Source organism: Uloborus diversus, chromosome 3 (genome assembly GCF_026930045.1).
Source record: "Uloborus diversus isolate 005 chromosome 3, Udiv.v.3.1, whole genome shotgun sequence".
NCBI classification, from domain to species: domain Eukaryota; kingdom Metazoa; phylum Arthropoda; class Arachnida; order Araneae; family Uloboridae; genus Uloborus; species Uloborus diversus.
Window position 1 is genome coordinate 172,839,495 of NC_072733.1, and position 22,675 is coordinate 172,862,169.

The window sequence follows — 22,675 nt, forward strand, 5'->3', positions numbered from 1 at the left end:
TACCACTCAGGTGTCACCCATGCTAGTACGGCACTGGTATGTATGTTTTTTTTATAAGAGACCTACTCCTTTCCAGGGTAAAATTTCTTCCTACGCGACTACACAGGGTAAGAAAATGTCCTTATTCTTTTAACGAAGACTACATATTACATGCGGATTGCTACACTACTAATCTGTAATTGTAAATCCAAATGTTTTATTTGTATATTTAGCGTTTTTTAATAATAGCACTGAGATAAGTCCTTAAAAAAGATTTTTTTCTAATGATATGAGCTGAAAAAACTTACACAATCAAGTTTGTTTACTTCCAAAAATCCCCTAAGTTCTGGGGCTTTTTCCTAAAAAATTTCCGGGTTAAATCCCGTAGCTCCGTAGGTTTTTTGCATCTTTACCTCTTCAAAATGTTAAAATCCGAGCCACCAGACTTGTATCGACGATTTCTGCCATTTCTAGGTAACATTTCTTTAATTCGATAAGGTATGGAATATTTTAAAAAACATGAGCAAGATCCAACACCCTCCAACGTACTTGTAATATAACGTATAGTATGGAGAACATTTATATTTTTGTGATCTTTTCAAACATACTAACACGTTCAAAATAATACTATTATACATTTCCGTTTGCTCACGCTTCCGTGCAACATTAGCAATTTAAATTTTGGCAGGTTGACAACGTTACCATTGAGAAATATTAGCTGCTAGGCATTTCTTCTTCACCCCACAGTTCACTCAGTAGAATATACATATTTTGAGCAATGTGAGAGAAATCATGTGCAATACCATTCATCAAGTGTACAAGCATGTTAAGGAATAAATCAAGCAGTGTTTACGCCATTATCAGCGGTTCAGCGGCGGTCGTAATTATTTAAACTTACTTTTAGTCCACTGTAGTCGATTGATCTTTGTATACTTACCACATGGTCTTGCATCATCTCGAACGAAAAGGCCTCCTGAGGAAAAAAACACATATTTTTCATTCATAGTGATCGTGCAAGGTGTGCATTTAAGTCAACAAAAAATGCAGGACGGTTATTGTTACAGTTGACTCCCGCTACAACGCGAGTTTTTCAGGAGCAACGAATTGTAGAGCTAAAGCGAATTTTTTGCTCTCAACACGAAAATAAGTGATGCTAAGTTTCGGCTTTGTTATTGACTACTAAACATTGACGTCGTGAATGTACTTTCATCCTTTGAGCATTAATGACTGTGCAAGAAGTTCCCACACACCGCACTATAACATAGCTTTGTTTAGTGTGTATCTATCAACACTCCTCACTTTTCATTTATTTATTCTAAATATGAAAAGTGATGAAATATTGTGGCACCTAGGCACGCTGTTTCATCTAATAACCAAGAGCTGCCCCCCCCCCCCTCAAAACGCGATTTATCTCTTCTATGGCGAGTGGCCGGTTAAATAAAAAAAAAATGTATTTAAAAAAACTTTAGCTCTAATTCCCCCCCCCCCCCACTAATTTTGGGTCACACGCTGCGTGGGTGGATAGAAGGTAAAAATAAAAGGAAATTATTAACGTGATAGGTTAAATGGCTAAAAATTATATAATAACATTAAAATAATAAGAAAAAACAATTGGCGAATTCCCCCTCCCCAGCTATGTAGGGGCGAACGTGGTGCCCCCAGGGGTGAAATATCGATTGCTAAAATTAAAAAAGATCACTTTCGTTGGGGGGGGGGGATTTGACAGGGGACTTCTATTATTTTGATTGTCCAAAAAAAAAAATCCCCTCCCCCAGTAATTATGGGTCAATTTGTCAAAAAAAGTTTTGGCTCTTCTTTATTCGATTCGAGTCGAGTACTATTCGAACTTTCGCTTGACTGCTTAAATTGTAAAAGAAATTGAAAATATTTATTCGTTAAAAAAAACGTAGCAGATCTCCCCCTCCCCCAGATATTTTGGGGCGAATGTGCTCCCCCCAGGGGTGAATTATCGATTAAATAAAAAAATGATCACTTCCGTGGGGGGGGGGGGGTTTACAATGTAGTACATTTAATTATTTTTTTGCAAAAAAAAAAAAAAATCCCCCTCCCCAGTAATTATGGGTCTATTTCACAAATAAAAGTGATTTTAAGTTAAAAATGCAATAACGATTTTTTTTACTTGTAAATTTTAGCATGCTTATAACTGTGCAAAAAAAGAAGTGTATAAATATAATTTTTTGTAAGAAAATATATGTATTAGGGTGGTTCAAAAATACATGTAAAAAAGTTTCTCCTAGATACCAGGACACCCCTCATATTTTTTGACTTGTGGATAGCATAATACTGGAAGAATTTTAGTTTCTTATTTCAACTGAAAGAGGGTGCTCAACTCAATCCCCCAAACTTCATCAGTATGGGGAGGGGTTTAAAAAATACATTTAAATGAAAAGAAAAAAAAACCGCTACATATTATAGCATACACGAGTATTATGCATTTACATTGCAGTAAAATAATAAGTATTCACAAAAAAAAAAAAAAAAAAAACAGATGGGGAAATTAAATGTTTCTAAATTAGTGACATTTTCTATGCTTATGTTAAATTGAGGGGTCATTGAGCACAGTCTTAAAATTTAAGTAAGAAGCTAAAACTTTTACAGCATAATTTTATTAAGTCAAAAAAAAAAAAAAAAAAAAAAGGAAGTGTCCTGGACTCCCCAGTCCCAAGTTTTTTTGAACCACCCTAATATGTCTATTTTTAAAAAATGTTGAAAAAAATATAGTTAACTAAAAATCACAAAATATTTTAAAACTAAATTAATAGTAATATTTGTTCTTCTTCATCAGTAAAACTAGTGTGTACAGCAAACCATAATAAATAAAGTTTAAGTCACAATCAATAAAAAAAAAAAGGACGCAGTTGCATTTCAAGAAATTAAATATAGCGAATAAAACCTCAGTAAACAAAACAAAAAAAAAAAAAATAATAATAATCCAGCTGTATACACCAAACTAGTTTCAGTTTTGGCTGCCCCAGAGAAGTTCAAATTTTATCTCTCAGTGAATCTAATAGTAAATATTATATATTTGCATCGAACTATTTAAAATAGATTTATAATTTAAAGAAAATTTCAAATTTTTAAAATTTACCGATGCGTTAAATTAATTTTAAAAATAATAATTTGGTAATAAATATAGATTTACTAGCTATACCCGACGCGCGTTGCTACGCCAACAAAAAAATACATCATTATACTGATTTTCATGACAATCGGTTGAACGAGGCAGAAGTTGCTACTCTGCAGTGCCACCTGGTGGCGAGTGGCTTCAATGAGCATATTATGCACCTTCTCCGTGGAAAAATACATATATATAGCAATTTTCATAATAATCGGTCCAGGTATCAAGTGAAGCCGTGACTATACTCAAATTTTGTACTCACGCAGTTTGCAAGATCAATCAATCGCTAAAAATATCAAATAGAAAACGTTTTAAATCCCCCGTTGCATGAAAAGCCATAAAACAATAAAAAAAGAATTTATTTGTTCAAACTCAAGAAAAATGGCAACAGCTAACTTCTTATCAATGATATCTTTCACGCGAATTAATTTCTGCAGCAGATAATTTTATTCGTATTAATCCAATGGATTGTGACTTAAATTGGAATAAAAAAGGAACTATCGATCGGATTTTTTTCGAACTGGTCTATAAACATTCCCAGTACCAAAAATAACAAACGGTGAAAGTTTCAGCCAAATCTGCCGGGTAGTTTTTGAGTTCATGGATGACATACAGACAAACATTCATTTACATATATATATAGATATACCTTCAGCGCATTGGTTGTGATAGTGTCTATCTAATTAAAAAGAAACTTCTGTTAAGAACTCGGAAAAATCTAAATCACGGTATTTCAGTTTAAAATGTTTCCGAATTTTAGAAACTTGATTTCTTCAAATGAAATTTCGGTCAAAACATTCAATCTTTCATCTGGTGGCTTGCTACACTTAAAAATACACTTTAAAACACTTATAATATAAAATCATCAAACTATAGAAAAAAGAATTTAACGTTTTCAGTTAAAAGCATGCGGTATAGCGTGCTCCGAAAAAAAAAAAAAAAAGCTATAACGACTTGACTGTGTTGTCTATAGTTGATCACTGCCGAAACTGCCCTCTAAACAGCAAGAAATCATCACAGGCGTCTGTCTGTCTCCTTTCCCCTCCCTTTTTTTTTCATGCAGAACACAGAATGGTAGAAGCAGTGTACGGACGCTGAATTGTTTTTTATTTTGAAAAATATTTCCAAATTTCTAATCTAAATTCATTTTTTTTTTTGTCAAATAGACAATAGACACATGAGCAGTTCTCAAAAGGTGGGAACAAAAAAGTTAACTTTGAGCAATTTCAAAAATTTTCAAATTTGACATGAATTTTGCTTTTATTCTATAGTATGCATACCTAGAACACAATATATGAACATGAAAAGACAGCAGGTATTTGTAAAAATTGTAAATTAGCAAATTAAATCAGCAGTCTGTAGGTAACAGATTTTGGACATCATTATAATGTAAGTTTCACCATTTTTCACAATTGTTAATTTGATTTTTAACTTTTCCAATGAAAATTTTATTTACTACTTTTTGAATTTTGCAATTTAATAATAAAGAGGATATTAATGAAGTACTTGAATGGCTATACATGCTGCTCTTTACATATAATAAAGTTTTGGAATGATTTTGAAGAAGTTGATGAAAGGTAAAAAAAAAGCTTCATGGAAATAACTATACAAACTCGTAGTTTGATTTATTGGGACATATACATTTTTAAAGGAAAAATAAACAAAATATGCTTTAAGAAAGAATGTAAAAAGTGTCATCAGTTTTAATAATGAATAATTTTTCTAATGTCATAAGAATTAAAACGAAGTCTAAAAAAAATTATTGAAAAAAGAAATTCGTATTTCTATTTGGAGATCATTAAATTATGTTTCCAAAAGAAAGAAGAGAAAAAAAAATCCTAAAATAATAAAAGAGGGGGGGGGGGAAATGTTAGCACAGGTGATAAAGTCGCCAAAACTGGTGCAGCTGACGACAAACTACCGTAACTACATCTGTCAAACTGGAATTCCTCTCTGGTAACCTTTAGCTTTTCGTATAGTGTGTTGTCGCCAATGGAGGTTTGCTTGGCGATTTGAGCGCAAAATGTCTTTCGTTACGATCATAACCAGCCATGTTTCCACTGTAATTTATGTATTGTTCAATGTGTAACGTATTAATTATGTAAAATACCAATGGATTAAAAAGATAACATTATAATAACCTTTTTTATTGAGGCTAGAAGACAGTGGATCATCAAAAATTATGAATAAACGGACAGAATTATCGGCGTCAAGATCGTAACGCTATTTGGACATCTCACATGTATGTTAAAGAAAAATTACTTTTCTTCTAAGATACTGCATAAAAGCTTATGAAAACACTTTTAAACAATTAAAAATTGATTCTGAGGATCGATAAATACCTTTAAAACGAAAACATCATATACTTAGTTCTCAAATAATAGCATTGTAAAGATCGTAGCTTTTGGACATGCATCAAATTTCAAACTTACTTTTTTCTAAAATCGTTTACAAAGTAAATAATCTGTCTTTACTTTTGTTATTTGTGTAAAATATGAACAAAAAATTATTTAGTGTAAGATTCATACCTTTAATTTTTTTTTTAAACGTATGGAAATTAAAAAAAAAAATTTTATGGTACATTTGCTCAGTTAACGTTTTGGTATGTCCAAAATTGTGCCTTTTAGCAAAGAAAATATTTTTTTAAGGGCATTTGAAGAGCATCTTTTCCATAATTTATGTCAATTCCTGTCTCTATACAGTATTATAATTTAACTAAAAAATTTTTGAGTTAATTAAAATGAAAGTTATTTGGTGTTGAAGCTTCAAAGTTGAGGTCTGTGTTTGCTCCCACCTTTTGAGAACTGTCCCCATAATAACTGAGGGGGGGGGGTTCTGCAATTAACCCCCCCCACGAAAGAGATATTTTTTTATTCAATCAACCGATAATTCACCCCAGGGAGCACCACTTTCGCCTCAAAATAGCTGGGGGGCGGGGGGGGGGGTTGCTATGTTTTTTTTTTTTCAACGAATAAATATTTTCCAATTTTTTTTTACAATTTAAGCGGTTATGCGAAAGTTCGAATAGTACTCGACTCGAGCCAAATGAAGAGGAACAAAAACTTTGACAAATTGGCCCATAACTACAGGAGGGGTGAGGGATTTTTTGGGCAATCAAAATGATGAAACAAATACCATGAAAATCCTCCCCACAACAGTTATCATTTTTTTAAATTTTAACAATCGATATTTCTCCCCTGGGGAGAGGCACCACGTTCGCCCCAACATAGCTGAGAGAGGGGGGGTTTTGCAACGTGTTTTTTCTTATTAATTTAATGTTATTATATAATTTTAACCATTTAACTTATCACGTTAATATTTTCCTTTTATTTTTACCTTCTATCCACCCACGCAGCGTGAGGCCCGAAATAAGGTGGGGGGGGGGGGGGGGCAGGGTTGTAGAGCCTAAGTTTTTTAAATACATTTTTTTATTATTTTAACCGGCCACCCGTAATAAAAGAGATAAATCGCGTTTTGGGGGGCAAGCTCTTGGTCTGTAAAGTTTGAAGATGGAAACAAAAAGCGAAAGTTTGCGACAATTTAAGAAAAGGTAAAGATTATTGATACGCTTGAACTAACTGGGAAGTGGGTCGAAAGGTAGCACGAAAAGTAGGTATGCGTGAATTTTTTATACGTACAATTAAAAGTCACAACCTTCGTTTTAATATGAAGCTCGCATAATGTTTAAGCAAAATGCAAACAATATGAAATGGGAATCTGCTCTTGTACCCTGAAAGAAGGGTGTTACCAAAGATGTAAATGTTACAAAAGTAAATGCGAATCTACTGTATTTAAATATGTGGAAAGACGATCATATTGCGCAGCAAAAATCATCTTCAATTTTTAAGTTATAAATGTAACTTATTGTATCTACTGTATAGTACTCTTACAGTGCAGTGCTTTATTATTACTACATACTGCACATATCGTACTGTTTTATTTTTATGTCTCTCTCTCTCACTGATCCTTGATTTTGTGCATCGTAACAGTATTTTATGTTGAATAATGCAGCTTTTTTAAAAATACGGTAAAAATTCAGCTCTTTATGTAAGAAACGGTAATTATAGTTAAAAATGGTCAAAATGAGTTTTAAAATGTCTAAAATGATTGTGTATGTTAATAAAAAATCATAACGCAACACTTTTCCACAACGCGAAATTTTGACTTACGGGAGGAGTCTTGGAACGCATCCCTCGCGTCGGGATCCGTCCGTCTGTACTTCAACATTCTTTTTTTCCATTGAAGAGTAATATACAGTCGACTCGCGCCAGGAGCGCTAAGAGCAAATGCGCACCCCCAACCCCAAAAGTAAAAAACAGCCACCTAAAAATTTCAATGGCGCAGTCTGCGCCATGCCCCCTCCCCCCCCCCCATTCAATTACGCCAGACGTTACCACGTCACTGGAGTCCTAAAGTTAATATCTCCAGTAACTTGTTTACGTCTTGCGTCGTCAATAGGGAAGTTTTCGATTTTTCAATTTTATTTTTATATGATAGAACAACATGTATGAACATCATAGGAGAAAAAATTTTTGCGATACGATAAGTAGTTTTTTTTTAATTAATTTTTAAAGTTCAAGCTTTTGTGACGTCAAATGGCATAGGAAGTGACGTCATGCCCTCTTCCGATAGGGGAGAAGCGAAGGTCACGCATTCGACTTCGAAGACGAAACGTAAAAGGCTTATCTTCTCGCATTTAACTCCTCGCGTTTCTGGAACATTAAACCTCTCATCCTCTCGGAAATATTTGAATATCATCATTGATGTTACACGAGGAAGATTATTTAGATTGTGCTTTAACGAATCCGGTCTCCATAGTGTGTTCAAAAGGATTATTGAATTTCTAAAAAATAAAAATATCAGCGCGCTCAAAATGTTCCTAGCGAAAACAAGGGATCTTCGGCGGAAGGCTGCCCATTCGCGCCCTGTGACGTAGGCTCGTGACGTTTCAGAAGCGCGCACTTTTGCGCGTGGATTTTTAAAAATTCATTAAAAATCAACCACGGTGTTTTAAAATTCGGCGATGGTGAATTTTTTAGTTTTGAGGGTCAATTAACAATATCCAATAGCCAAAATATGAACATTTAATAGGTTGCAACTCCCCTATTGAGATTATCCAAAAGCTGGTTTTCAGGAAAAGCATTTCCCTTGCACATTAAATTAATCACGACTAAAGATTCGATCGGCTTTCCGGCACTGGGAAATTTACGAATTCACTCCATAGATATACACACACACACTTTTTCCTTTGACACAAAAATTCTCAGGAAACGCAAAAAAAAACCTTGGAAATTATAACAACTTATTTTAGACCGTAATTACCGTCTGAATAATTACATTACCGCTTACGATGAAGTATTTGACATAATTTACCTAATGAACAAAAAATTTAAAAAATGCATTTGAAACCTGGATAAAACGTTTTGAATAAAACAGAATGTTACACACATCTTTTTATTTAATAACATTTTGTAATTGCATAAAAGTAATTACTAAAATATTAACCATTGGTTATGTTATAAAATTAAGATTTTAAAATCAACATGAAAAAGAGACCTGAAAGCTCTAAACCATATAAGATAATTTGTTCATATTTATTTGGAATATTATTTGTTTATATTTATTTGGAATTCACTTATATAAAAGGATCGACAAAAAAGAAACGTGTCTAATGCCTCGATATTTAAAACAAAAACCGTTTTCATAAGAGTTATGACCCATGTGATTGGATGCCGAAAGTTGGGACACTTTTGAAAAGAATAAATAGAGTATGTTCACAGAATCACATAATTTAAATTAAGTTTCGAAATTGAAAGCGTTCTCACCTTTAAGCAGTGGCACAACTAGAGAGGTCCTGTGCTGCCCCCCCCCAGGGTTCATACTCATTTTCAAAAGTGAAAATTAAGGACTTTTTAACTACTCACAAAAATTTTTAAGGATTCATCAGAAACTAGTCGATACCTTTAGGTACACCATTTCAAAATTTTCCAGGGGGGGGGGGCCTGGCACTGGGGGCCCAGGTTCTTGATAAATATTATATAAACACATACACAAATGCGTAATACTGTTTCCAAAAAGGAGGGGGAGGTGCAATTGACTAGGATATCCTATTATCAGTGAATAAAAGTTTCATACATCACAGGGATGAGAGTGGTCAGAGAGCAAAATAGAGGAAATTAAAAAAAAACACACACACAAAATCAAGCAGAAAAGGGATGAGATCAAAATAGCCCCTCAAGTCCATGACATTCCAAAATTCAACAAAAAATGGCGAACAGCCATAACCAGTCTCAAAGATAATACGATTTTTTTTTTTCCTTATGAATTATGCTTTAAATGACTGGATAGTAATTAACGCAATACATGGCACATATCGCTCTTAAAGCATTGTATTTATTTCCCAAAATTCGATTATAAAAAAAAATCAGGAAAATGGGGATACCTGTAGAAAATTAGTTGTATACTATTTTTTCGGCATACATTATTGGAATGAGAGGCAAATTGAAGGAAAAGAATTAAAATCGTTTTTCTTCAAGATACAGGCGTCCCTCGCATAATACGGTACTTCTAAAATACAGCTTCGATATTCCACGGTACCGAATTTGCGATTATTATAACACGGTTTCGATATAACACGGCTCGAAACTCGAATTTACCACACGAATTTTGAAAGATAGTATTTCATAATACACTGTTAGAAAATGCATCATTATAACTCTAAAAAGTTTACTTTGTTTTAATGAAATTTTTTTGGGAAAAATTGTTCTTTGGCTCGAAGGTTTGGTTTTCCCGTATAATACTATCCTTAATTTTAACATTTTTCTCATTGCAGTGTCCTAAAAACAAAAAGATGAAAATTATTTTGTTTCCAATGTATTGTAAGAAAATAAAATTAGAAATAAACATAAACTAAATTTGGTAAACTATAAATAAAAAATGCATTTGAAACAAAATATAAAATGAGAATTCAAATTATTTTACTTCATATTTTGTTTTGTTGTTGTTGCTCAGACGAACTTAATTGCTGTAGAAAAAATCGAACTTTTTTCTGATAGAATGCGTTTTGTTCTTAGTAAGGCAAGTTGATAAAGGTTTTTCTTGTTGTGCATCCTAGTTTTAATTTGAGGGAAGTACAATAATTAAGTTGTATCGTATACAACAACTCTTTTTAATTTTCGATTAGGGGGTCGTTACATGCTTTGGTTGCCAGTTTTTGTTTGTATGTAATATAATGTCGAAATTTCAGCTGTTATAAAATTTACACTTTAAAACTTGGTTTCGATGCAACACAGTACACATTCCTTGATTCATATTATTTCTTAATCTCGTATAACACGGTTTTGATATATCACGAAAGATATTGACATGATTTATGATCTGTACGTGAGTAATTAGCTTAAAAAATGAGTCAAAAAGCTATTTATTAAAAGTCTCGTATAACACGGTTTCGATACTACACAGATTGAATTAACCGTGCTATACGAGGGACACCCCGTATTTAAACTATGATTTTGTTATTATTGCTTTTCATTTGTTATTGTTATTAAAATCCAATTTTGTACAAATTTACTATACTGCACCATTTCTCTCAAGTTTGTTATTTATATATAAATTTAAATTTTGAAAGAGAGGGGCTGATGGAGCCAGAGTTCAATCTTAGCTGCAGCACTCAATGTCAGTTTTTTTTTTATATTTTTAGAGAAAACTATCTTTAACTAAAACCATTTGAATTTAAGGTATTAAAAAAAAATGAAAACTTAAATTTCAAAATTAAGTTTGTTTGTATAGTTAAAATTTACAAATTAAGTTAAACATTCAGTTCTCCTTATAAGGTAGAACATACTTTTCACAGTGAGATAGTGAGAATTGAAAATAAAAAAATACATAATTGCTTATCCTTTTTCCTTGCATTGGAGCTAATAATTTGGTTTTAAAAACTTCATAATACTATTTCAGGATTAAAAAAAAAAAAAAAAAAAAATTGCTAGAGGGCCACCCGTCAAGGTATGATGGATGAAAATTGCTGTCTTTAACGGCGAGTTAACGCCATTAAAGGTGGGGTAAGAAGTTGCTTCATTTAATCATGAAATTCCGAAAAATTTTCCAGCCTGTAAAGCGTAACTTAAACCATTAGAAATTCACCATGAATATTTGGAAAGCTTCCTTTCTTACATAAAAAAGTAACCATGCCGAGTCTCAATTCAATCTGAGACTGAGAGTGGATCACAATTTTTTTTTATTGTCTTTTGCATTTTTTTCTAAAATTAATTTTAAAAATAAAAATATATTTGAAATATTGGATAAAATAAGCAGATACGAAGATACATATGATAAAAAACCTTCCAACATTAAAAATGATTGAAATATTTTGCAGGATGCAAAAAGATTGAAATCTCAAACAAGGCACGCAATTTTCGGCGAAACACGTGTTTGACGTCGTTGGCATGTCTTCCAAACGTACGTTTTCGGCAAATCTCGCGTAAGATGAAGATATGAGGAGATAAAAGAGAAAAAGGAGACTGAATATGGTATAGTTTTAAAAAATTAAGGAAATTTTCAAAAAATTAAGGTTTTTTTTTTTTAAGAAGTACGAACCATGCCCCTAGAATACACTTTTTTTTTTCAAAAATATACTTTCCTACGTTTCTTATGTCTCCTATGTAAAATGACCCCCTGAATCCAAATATGAAAAACGTTTCCCCCAACACACCCTATTTTTGGAAATGTTGCCCTCCAATTTTTTTTCAGTTTTCGACTGATTCATTATGTTGGCCATCGACACTTTTCTGAGGGGCTTAATAAGTGCAAAGTTCAAAAGCAGGAATATTTGGAGCAAGTTGGGAGACTCGTGGGGGAAGGGGGTATTCTCATTTTAAATATTTAAAAACAAAAAAAAATCATCAAACCCGACCTTTTCCCTAGAGGTTTGTTTTACTATGATTTTTCGGGATAACAGAGTATAGGACTTGTCCAAAAAAGGTTTCACACACAAAAATGAAAGAAAAAAAAATGGAATTATCATTTTGCATAGTCTAAGTCGCATCGCAAATCTTCAGTTGAGAACCTTCGAGTATTATTCAACTTGCATTCCGATATAATTATGATTAAAAATGAACTTAGATATGCTTCAATTCTTGAAAAATAAGGGGGGGGGGGATTTCATCAACAAAAATATAAATATTTATTAATACTCGATTACCAGTATACTTAAGATCTTGTGAATATCAATTATATCTGTGAAAGAGAAAAATTAATAATACGGGAAGGTTCTTAAGATCTGCAATGCAAATTCGACTATGCAAAATACGATGCTCCTAATGCAAAGCAGACATATCTATCTCAACCTTAAATTTTCTTCGGGTATGGGGCTGCTCATAGTCTCAAATCAAGTTTCATGCCGAAAACTAAGTGAAGAAATTGAAAAACAATTCCTCGAAAAAATGGTTTTGATTATTTTTAAGTTATTTTAGTAGCAGAATATCTCCACGAGGCTCCCAACGTTCTTACTTTTGAACTTGGTACCTATCTAGTCTCTCAGAAGGGTGTTAATGGGCAATATAACGCTTCTTTTTCCAAATAAAAATAGTGGCTATGAAAATTTGCGGAAACTGAAAAAAAAGGGGGGGGGGGGCTCCATTTTTTAAAAAAAATAGGGTGCATGAGGGGGAAAACGGAGGGTCATATTTTTATTCAGGGAGTCATTTTAGATTCGAGTCAGTAAGAATGTCAGAAGCATTTTGAAGTTTTTTTTTTTTTTTTTTTTGGGCCGAGCCAGTGTTATTGGTTAGCAAACTACATTGCCCCCCCCCCTCTCCTCTTTTTCCTAGGAAGTAGCAACCGCCTTTAAAAGCTTTCCCTACCCGTAAACATCACAGAGGGTATGAAAATTTCGATTTCAGGGGTTTCAATGTTGCCAACTGTTCGGCAGAGATCTCCCAAACACCATTATCCCCTAACATCATCGAAGTACGTTTGAAATTACATTTTTTGGAGATTTTGAAAAATGGCCGGGCCTCAACGACACCCTGACTCTAAATATCATTAAAGACAGCCTATTTTTTCTTTTCCTATTTGAAATTCAATTTCAAAAAAAATCCGGAGGAGAGTCTAACATCCTGAAACATTGAAAATTTGTGACGAAAAAACGTATGAAAATTGGAAAAAAGCACAACACACTGTATAAACGTACGTCGTAGATCTAAACAACTTGCTAGAGGACGATTCACAGATAACTTAAACTGGGCACAGCTGGACATTTTCAAAAACGAATACTCTTCATTTGTTCAGAATGTTGTAAAGGAAAATTGCAAGCTGCAGGCTTTTTAGGGAGTGCACCCAAAATAAGTAAATATTTTTGTTCATCATAAACACGCATGGGTCATTTATACAAAAAACGTAAGTACTTTTTACTCTCAGATAGTTGCTCCATTTCTGATTGTATATCCTCCATTACATCTATAATGTAAGCGGAGGATACAAATACTTCTGTTTTGCTATGATCATTGTGTTGATTTAGGGTTAACGCAACATGTTATTTAAAATTTACTTTTAAAAAAAGATTCAACTTTAACAATATTTTTTTTTTTTTGTACACCAAACAATTCTTTCCTTTTAAACTCAAGAACGGAGGATACACAAAGCTAAGGACCTATTCGACTTCAAAGAGAATAATGCGAAAATTCATTCTTTAGCTTCACTATGAAGTTCCAGAGTTGAAAAGGGCTAACTTGTGATTCTAAACCTCAGTAATGAGCTGCCAGTACTGCCGTCTATAGGAAATTCTATTACTTAATTAAATCCTGAACGGAGGATACAAGAAATACTGTGACAGTGATTCAAAAGATTATGAATGCTATATATATATATATATATATATTATTTTACAACATAATTCTTTACACCTATCGAAAAAACATCAAATGATTTAAATTTCACTATTAAATCTGTTATATTTTTTTTGTATTGAGTAAATAAATGAAAAAGTACATGGGAAAGGGATACAAGTATCCCTCCGTTCAGTGAAAAAAAAATTTAAAAATTTTTATAACATCATTAATTTGTATTGATCATTTTCAAAATTTGTTATAACTTTTCTAAATCTCATAAAAAAAAGTGCTTAAAAATAAATATTTTTGAAAGTAACCACCCTGGACCTAAAAGAGCGTTTTTTGTAGAATGACCCGCATGCATAAATAAAAAACTAAAATTTTAAGCATAAACACTGTGCAACTAAAAATGTTTCAGAAAAATATGAAATCAATACAGTGAACAACAAATAAGTTACAAGAACTATATAATGCTCATTCTTTCGGCTACAAATTGTAAAATTTTTCTTCCAATATTTGTCTACCCCAACAGGGTCGTCCAACATTTTCCTGGACAAAATAGCAATTTGTCCATTTAAACCACTTTTTCGGTAAGTAAAAATTCTAGACCAAAAATGAAACTCAGCAATAACAATTATATTATTCCCCTTCTTCATAAAAGAAAAATTTTTACATCAAATAAGCACATGTATATACACAATATTATATGTGAATTAGTATTTTTTTAATGGGATTTTAATAAATCAGATAAACGTTTCGTGTTTGCTACTAAATGTAGCAAAATTTATTACCTATCATAAAAAGTACATTTCTTTTAAAAGATAAAAAATTGCAAAATGTATATCTCAAATATGAAATATATAATAATGAAAAGAGAAATTGGAGTCAATAAAGAAAAAAAAATATTTGAATTTTTGACATCTTGAATTCAAATAATGTTTTTCGCAATCACGAGTGTGTGCGCGCGTAGGCGAGTGCGTGTAAGCGGAATGGGATTATTCGGCGCGGCCGCTTCGGCCACCGCCTATTTGGCTTAGCGGTTTCGGAGCCCATTTTGCTCGGCCCGTTCGAAAATCTATTTCTAGTTTATGAATTTAATTTTAAAAATATGTAGGGTAAAAGGAGGTGCATGCGAACATTTTTTCTTTTTTTTTTCATTTCTTTATTTTTCAAACCATATTCTAAATTTCGCAGAGCAAAATTGTACCCAGGATTGACTAGTTTTATCTTTGCTTTGTGTCATGGAATTTTTTGAGATAAAAAGAAAAAAAAAAGAATATTTCTTTACTTAATGGTATTTAAAAAAAATATCTTCAATTGCTCACATGTGCCACTGAAGGGCACATATTTGATTAAGCCAAGGCAAATATAAATAGTTGAACAATCATAATATTTCCAAGAAACACTTATTAGCTCTTACCACTGGTTAGACAGAAACAACTTACAGGACTCGGTAGTACAAAGAATATTTTATATTGTAAAGATTATTGTTATTATATATTGCTTACGCTTCAAAAAGATGATTAAAAATTATTTTAAACTTGCATTTTTGATTAAAAATATACATTTTATCCCTTTTTATTTCCTTTTTAGCTATTCTGTAACACAAAATTTTTGACAAACTATTTAGTAACACACAAACACACACACAAAATAATAATAGTAATAATAAATATTATAACAAGCAAATCATGGAAATAAAGGTAAAATACTTTTAAAGAAAGCAGCAATAAATATATAAACTAGTTGTAGAAAAATAAGTACTATAATTGTTAAGAAATAATTTCCAAAGTAAATAATTCTTTACTCAATAAAAAAAATCAATCATTTCTCTAAATTTAACTGAACGTTCGTACAACACGTGAAGAAAGCAGTGAAAAAAGTACATACAACAGCTGCTAGAACAAAGAAATTCTTTGGAATAGAGTATAGTTTATTTTAATAACAAATGCGTCATTTTTACCCAAAAATGTCAAACAATATTAATTTCATAAAAAATACTTGCGGGCACTTCTTGCTAGGTAACCTAGCCAAAACACATTACCACTTTCATAATGTAATATAAAAATTTGATTTTGACTTTATACTCGATAAGTGCAAAATTCTGCAGCCGAATCTCGTACTATAAGGACGCGGATGCCATTCAACGGTCAAATGAAAACTATCAACAACTCATGATTGCTTAACAGAAATGACATGTCTTAAAGATAAGCTTTTTCGTTTCGGTTCAAGTTCTTGTTCACTATATTTTTCATTTTTGGCTTAATACCTTATTGGATATAAACTCCGCCGGAACTTCATGCGCTTCCAAATATCCATATATATATCCTTCAAAATCAATGTCATTATGCGCAATGTTACAAACTTTCTTTTACAAAATAGTAGGGCTCGACCGACGGCATTTTTTGGCCGATGGACCGATGCCGATTGTTGGCCGATTGTTCAAGGATGGCCGATAGCTTTCCTCTAAATGGCCGATTGCCGATGGCCGATGCCTTTGGCCGATGGCAAAAAAAAATAAATAAAACAGAAATAAATTGATAAAATTATCAGGGATTTAAAGGATCTTTGATTCATTTCACTTTACTTCCTTTCTACGAATAAGGAATTGTAATCACAAAAAAAAAAATCAGATTTTGACCTAAATTTCTATTTTACGATCACCCAATTTAAACTTCACAAGACTTTTCGGCACATTTGTACATGCATATGTACCTAAGAACATTTAGATGATCGAAATATCCATTTTGAACGTCTTCTCAGTCGCGAATTCTCTTGTGATCTCTTCATGCGCGTAAACTTGCGTCACTCAAAAACGTTATGAAATAGTAAGTTGAAAACTCATATGTACGTAGTATGATCTAAAAGTTCGAGCACAAGTTGTATAAAACCTTACCCTGAATAGTTCACATTACCGAAGAACATCTATCTACAAAATAGTCACCCCGAACGACTATGTACTTCTGCCAACGTTCGTATAGCTTTTAGAAGCACTCCTGAAAGACATTTTTCGCAACCTCCTGTAAGGCCTCTTGTGCTGCTACATTCACTTCATCGTGGGGAAGAAGGCGACTTTCATGTTGAGGATGCACGGTTCGATTGGTCAATACTCTGATATGACAAACAAATAACATAACGTTTCGTCGGACTTAGCTCCGTGTGACTTTTACCTGTTCCCAGCAAAAAAAAAAAACATTTGCATGGACGCCGCTTTCTTCCGTCAGAAGAAGATTAAGCTGCATTATAGAAGGCTCATCGAAAAATGGCTTCCAGGAGTGTTTCCAAAAGTTAAATGAACACTGGCAGAAGTACAGTCCGTCAAGGTAACCCTTTGAAGGTGGATGTGCTTCGGTAATGTGAACTATTCTGGGTAAGGTTTTATGCAGCTTGTCCCCGAGCTTTTGGATCGTACTACGTACAATCTTTATAGGGTGTAGCTATGCTTTTCCTTTTTTTGACTGCTGTATGATGAAAGAGAAAGAACAACAGCCAAAAAAAAAAAATAAATAAATAAATAAATAAATAAAAGAAAAAGAAAAGAAAGGAAGGAAGAAAGACAAAGATTGTTTAATAACCAATTGATTTGTTTGTTTGTTTTTTAATTGAATATTTACTAAGATTTCAGTAATATCGTACTAATGTATGGATTTAGGTACATTAAACATAGTTAAAAAACATTAAATTGTGTTGATTAATCATTAAAAAAATAAGAATAAACCTATGAAACCGTCAACAAATTACGCAATTTAACTGGAAAGATTGCACGTAGACATTTTTTACTCATCAAATTAAACAAAAAATGTAACAGATAAATTACAATATTAAATCATAATGGGAATATTTTTATACTTATTTAAAATTTATGAATAGAAAAGTTTGCATTTTTCATAAAAGCTATAACAGTGACATAAATTTTGCTGAAAAAAAATAGCCATGAAGAGAGCGATGTTTTTTAAACGCAGCTACAATAAACAAACTCAATATTTACACCAAGTTAATAACTGAATACATATACTACTTAATTTGATGTTTGCACACATAATATTGAACAATTTGATTGTTTAAACTTTTATGAAGCTTTACAAATAAGTTCAAATTAAAATTTTCAATTTAACAATAATTTTCTGAAATTTAAAAAATTGCATAATAGAAAATCCTCGAAACTTTTCTATAAAAAACGAAAATAACTTATTCATTGATTTTACATAAATACAGAAAAATAGTTACTGACAACAAAAAAAATCGATCGCTATTAATGATGAAAAGATGGCGCATTACGAAATATAGGTGAAACAAGTATGAGAAATATGCAAAATGACATTTCTTGACCAAAATAAATAACTGCTAAATATTTAAGAAATGCTTGAAACCTCGAGAGAGGGTTAGGGGGGGGGGGTCACTCTCTGATTTTGGAGTAATTCACACTTCGGCCCCAACCTCGACTTAAATTTTTTAGTAAAGAACCGCTAAAACCAACGCCTCGGAAGAGTTTCTGAATCTATTTCAGCACTTCCGAAGAAAAAATTCAAAAGTCGATGTAAACTCAAGTGGTGCTATAATTTGGCGGACGCTTGGCGATATATCGCCAGTCTTTTGGTTGCTAAGTTTAGTCGCCAACTTAGCGACAAATTTGACGATTTTTTTCATTTTTATATCTGATTTCAATTTGACCACTATTGGCGATATTTAGAGAGTAAACTATTGAATCTCATTTAAATTGCCAGTAATGGGGAAATGACATTAAACTGGGGTAAAAGGAAGTCATGTGATGCACACATCAGCTTGTTAAATTAGTAGCAAAAAAAAAAAGCTAATTTATTCAACAGCTATTTCATTTCTGTTAAATTTCATTACTGTTGCATTAAAAAAAAATTCGAAAAATAGTTGCAGAAAAGTGTTAATTATATTTTCTTGTGGATTTATTAGATTAAATTCAAGTACAATAATTATATTTCTTCCGACTGATTCATTAAAAAAGAATTTGTCTCCTAATAAATAATGTAATGATAAAACAAATTCCGTTACATCATCAATAATTGTTGTGTATCAATCATATTATATGGAAAATCACGGGCTTTCATGTTATGCAATTTCTTCTGTTGCTCCGCTTTTCCGAAAAAGTGGAAAAAATAGGACCCCCATCAATTCAAACTATTAACCATCAAGTTAAATTATTTCTGGAAAAAAAATTGACATTTGAGCTCATAAAATCGAAAGATTTAGCTCAAAATTTCTTTACTATACACATATTAAATAGAGTTGAAAGAAATATCCTACCTTAGTTTCAAAATTATATCTTGATTATTTAAGCCCATTTCTTTTTCAATGTCACGAAACTACATCTAAAACAAAAATGTTTAATATGGCTTTAAATCTTATATTTCTAAGGTGTTCAGAGTAAGAGTTAAGAGATTTTATTTAATACTTCAAAAGCTTTAGGAACAAAAATAACAAATATGGAAGAGAGTGCACGAGATTGCCATCACATAAATTTCTATAGCGAGTTTTAGGAAGATGAAATCAAATAAAAACTTCAAAAATACCGTCGTGTCAGCAATTACGCCTGAGGAACCATCCTAATCCAGGGATTTTTTTTTTTTCAAAAATGCCAAGACAAAAGCAAAACTTTAACTTACCCGATCCTAACCAAAAACTAAACTGAATTATCAACACTTATCATTTGAAACTAAGAACAGAAAAATGTGAAATAAAAAAGACAACACTAATTTCGGCTGTAGCAATGGAAAACCGTCGAGCAAGCAACTATGCTTGATGAACCACACTATCCGAATCCAAGAATTATCTTCAAAAATGCCAAGACGAATGAAAAACATTAACTTACCCTAATCCTAACCGAATTGAAACTTTGGAGAACTGAAAGAAGTTAAATCAAAGACAGATCTAATTTCGGCTGTAATAGAAAAACGTCGTAACAGCAACTATGCCTTATGAACCGCACCATCAGAATCCAGGGATTATCTTTATAATTGCCAAGACAAAAGAAAACATTCATTTACCTATACAATAAACAAAGTGAAAAAAAAACGGAATTTATTTGAAACTATGAAGAACTGAAATCAACAAGACGGAACTAAATTCGGGTATAGTAATAGAATAACAAAACTAAGCGAAAACAGTGTATTACATAACATTAAAAAAAGTTAACTGCAGGAAATTACTTCTGACCCCTCCAAAAAAAAAAAAATGTGTAAAAACATGTTACCCACGTAACTGGGAAGTCTTGGATAGTCATGGATTATGAAAGGTCGAATATGGTCGTGGAAAATAATGATTTTCAGCAAAAATCACAGAAACTAATAATTGATCATGGACTTTGAACTCTAGTCTAGAACATACAATCTTAGTAAAATTTTACAGATTAGATGTAAAATTTACACACCACAATGGTTTTTTTGAAATCCGATTGCATCTGCTTACACAACTCACTTGTTTTGCTTTACTCTGCAATTCGATCGCTTGAACAAATAATTTTATGTTTACCATTGTTTTCAATCCTTTTTATTACGTTTTACTGTGCAGTTGAGGACTTTTACACCTCTAGTTTTGCCGAGCTCATTCGAAAATTTTAATTCATCATATGCATCCGAATTGATTCAAGAGATTCGTAAAATCAGGGTGGCGACAGGAACTGTGAAAAAAAGTTCCCCGACTTTTCCCTGATTAATTTCACCAAATTTCCCTGATTTACATTACCAATAATAATGGTTTTCTTTCTTTGCTCTACTTGAAATCCATTGTATGTTTGTATAAAATGCAGTATTGTAAACATATCAAGTCAATTTTTTGGGAAAAAAAAACCCCTACGAAACAGTATATTAAATTTTTCTACATGGAAAGATTAGAGAAAATTAAAAAAAAAAAACTTTACTTCCAGAAACCATTTAGCATAAGAATTTTAAGAAACTATTAAAATTACTCTTAAAAACATGTGTATTTATGATAGAACTAAAAAGTAATTGAAATTATTTTGAAGTAAGTTTCCAAACAGTATAATAATTGTTGCAATAATAACAAGTAATAGTGAAAGAATAGAAGTAATGTAGTTATTCTTATATAATTAATTGACATATTTATGCAAAACAGATGAAACCATTTGACATCCATTAATAGGGAGCTTTTCTCTAATCAAGAACATAGGTTTTAATGAATGAATACAGCATTTTAACAATAAAAAAATAAAGATATTTAAAGTAAGAAAAAACAACGTCAAAAAAGCACAAATTGCCGATTTCAGCAGACACGTGTTTTGGCGTTTCAGGGAACGCCTTTCTCAATGCAAAACGTAATGAGCTTATGAACGAAAGACACTGGACAATGGAATAAAGTCAAGGAGCTAAGGCATTAATGAAGGCTTCCTCTTTGCCTGTATAGTTGTTTATTTTACGTAGCATTGAAAGCGTAAAAGGAAATTACAAGCTAGGTAAAATAAACAACCTAACAGACACAGAAGCAATCTTAAGAAGTTCATCCTGTGGTTAATAAGTAAGATTCAATACTTTGACGTTGAGGAAAAAAGATGCACAAATGCGGCAGTTTACAATCGCACCTCATTAATTTTACTTTTTTTTTTTTGAACAGATAATTGGCGGAAAATTCGTAGGGAATTAAAGTACTTAATTTTGTAAAGCAAAAAAAAAATTTTTTTTCTTCATAAAATCAATTTTCCTTGATTTTTTGTAATTTTTTCAAAATTCCCTGATATTTCCCTGATCTCCCTGATCTGTCGCCGCCCTGTAAAAATTATTTAGTTTTCCCGGAGTTAATGTAGATTTTAGAAGATAAAATTGCAAAAAAGAATTCAGAACGTTCAAGTCGGTAATGGAGTATGGGAATAAGGGAATTTTCATTGGTTAAACTTTTAAGAAGTCAGAAAATGATGCAAATGGCACTAATTTGGGAACTTTTTAAACATTTGTAGCCTATTCTAAAATTTTGACGATCATTTCATGTGAATTAATTTAATCATTTATTTTTTAATCTTCTTATTTATTTTTTCTTAACTTAATTTTAGTAATTAATAAGCTATTGGTGGTCAGATTTTTTAGAAAACTGCTAGATTTTAAAAGAATTAAATCTTTTGTTGTTATAAAAAAGAAAAACAGATTTGTTAAAGTAAATTTCAAAAATATATAAATTAATAAACCGGCCAAACATTTTGCTATTCAGCAGCAGATTTACATCATTGTTGCCGTAAAATTGAAGACTCTTTTGGAAAATCTTTTTACAATCAAAACTTTTTCAGTATTTTTAGTCGTTGGAAAGATTGTGTAGCGCCATCGTTCTTGGGTGATGAACACCCCTAATTTGATGCCTTTGAATTTTCCATGAAACTATATTAACACTGGAAATGCTCTCTGAAAAAACACTAAAAACAGCAAATTTTAGATGCCCCCCCCCCCCTCCCATTCCAAAATGCGACGCACAATGAGGTGGGGTTTTTTACCTGTTTTTATGGGGAGTGTAATACACAATTTGAAACAGTTTTCAATCTTCATTTCGGATGTTGGGGTTTGACACCTATTTTTACTGTACTAGTAAAATCAACAAGTAAGAAAAATCAACAAGAAAGCAAGATATCAATCTTCATTTCGGATGTTGAGGTTTGACACCTATTTTTACTGTACTAGTAAAATCAACAAGTAAGAAAAATCAACAAGAAAGCAAGATATTTGCTTAAGTACACTCACGGAACACTTGAATCCAAAATTGA

General features: G+C 32.0%; 1 protein-coding gene across 1 annotated transcript in view; it reads right to left on the bottom strand.

The window, feature by feature from the left end:
- Nucleotides 1-22,675, bottom strand: part of LOC129219291 (CREB-binding protein-like) — a 123,843-nt gene that overhangs the window by 20,430 nt on the left and 80,738 nt on the right. The window lies entirely within an intron of this gene.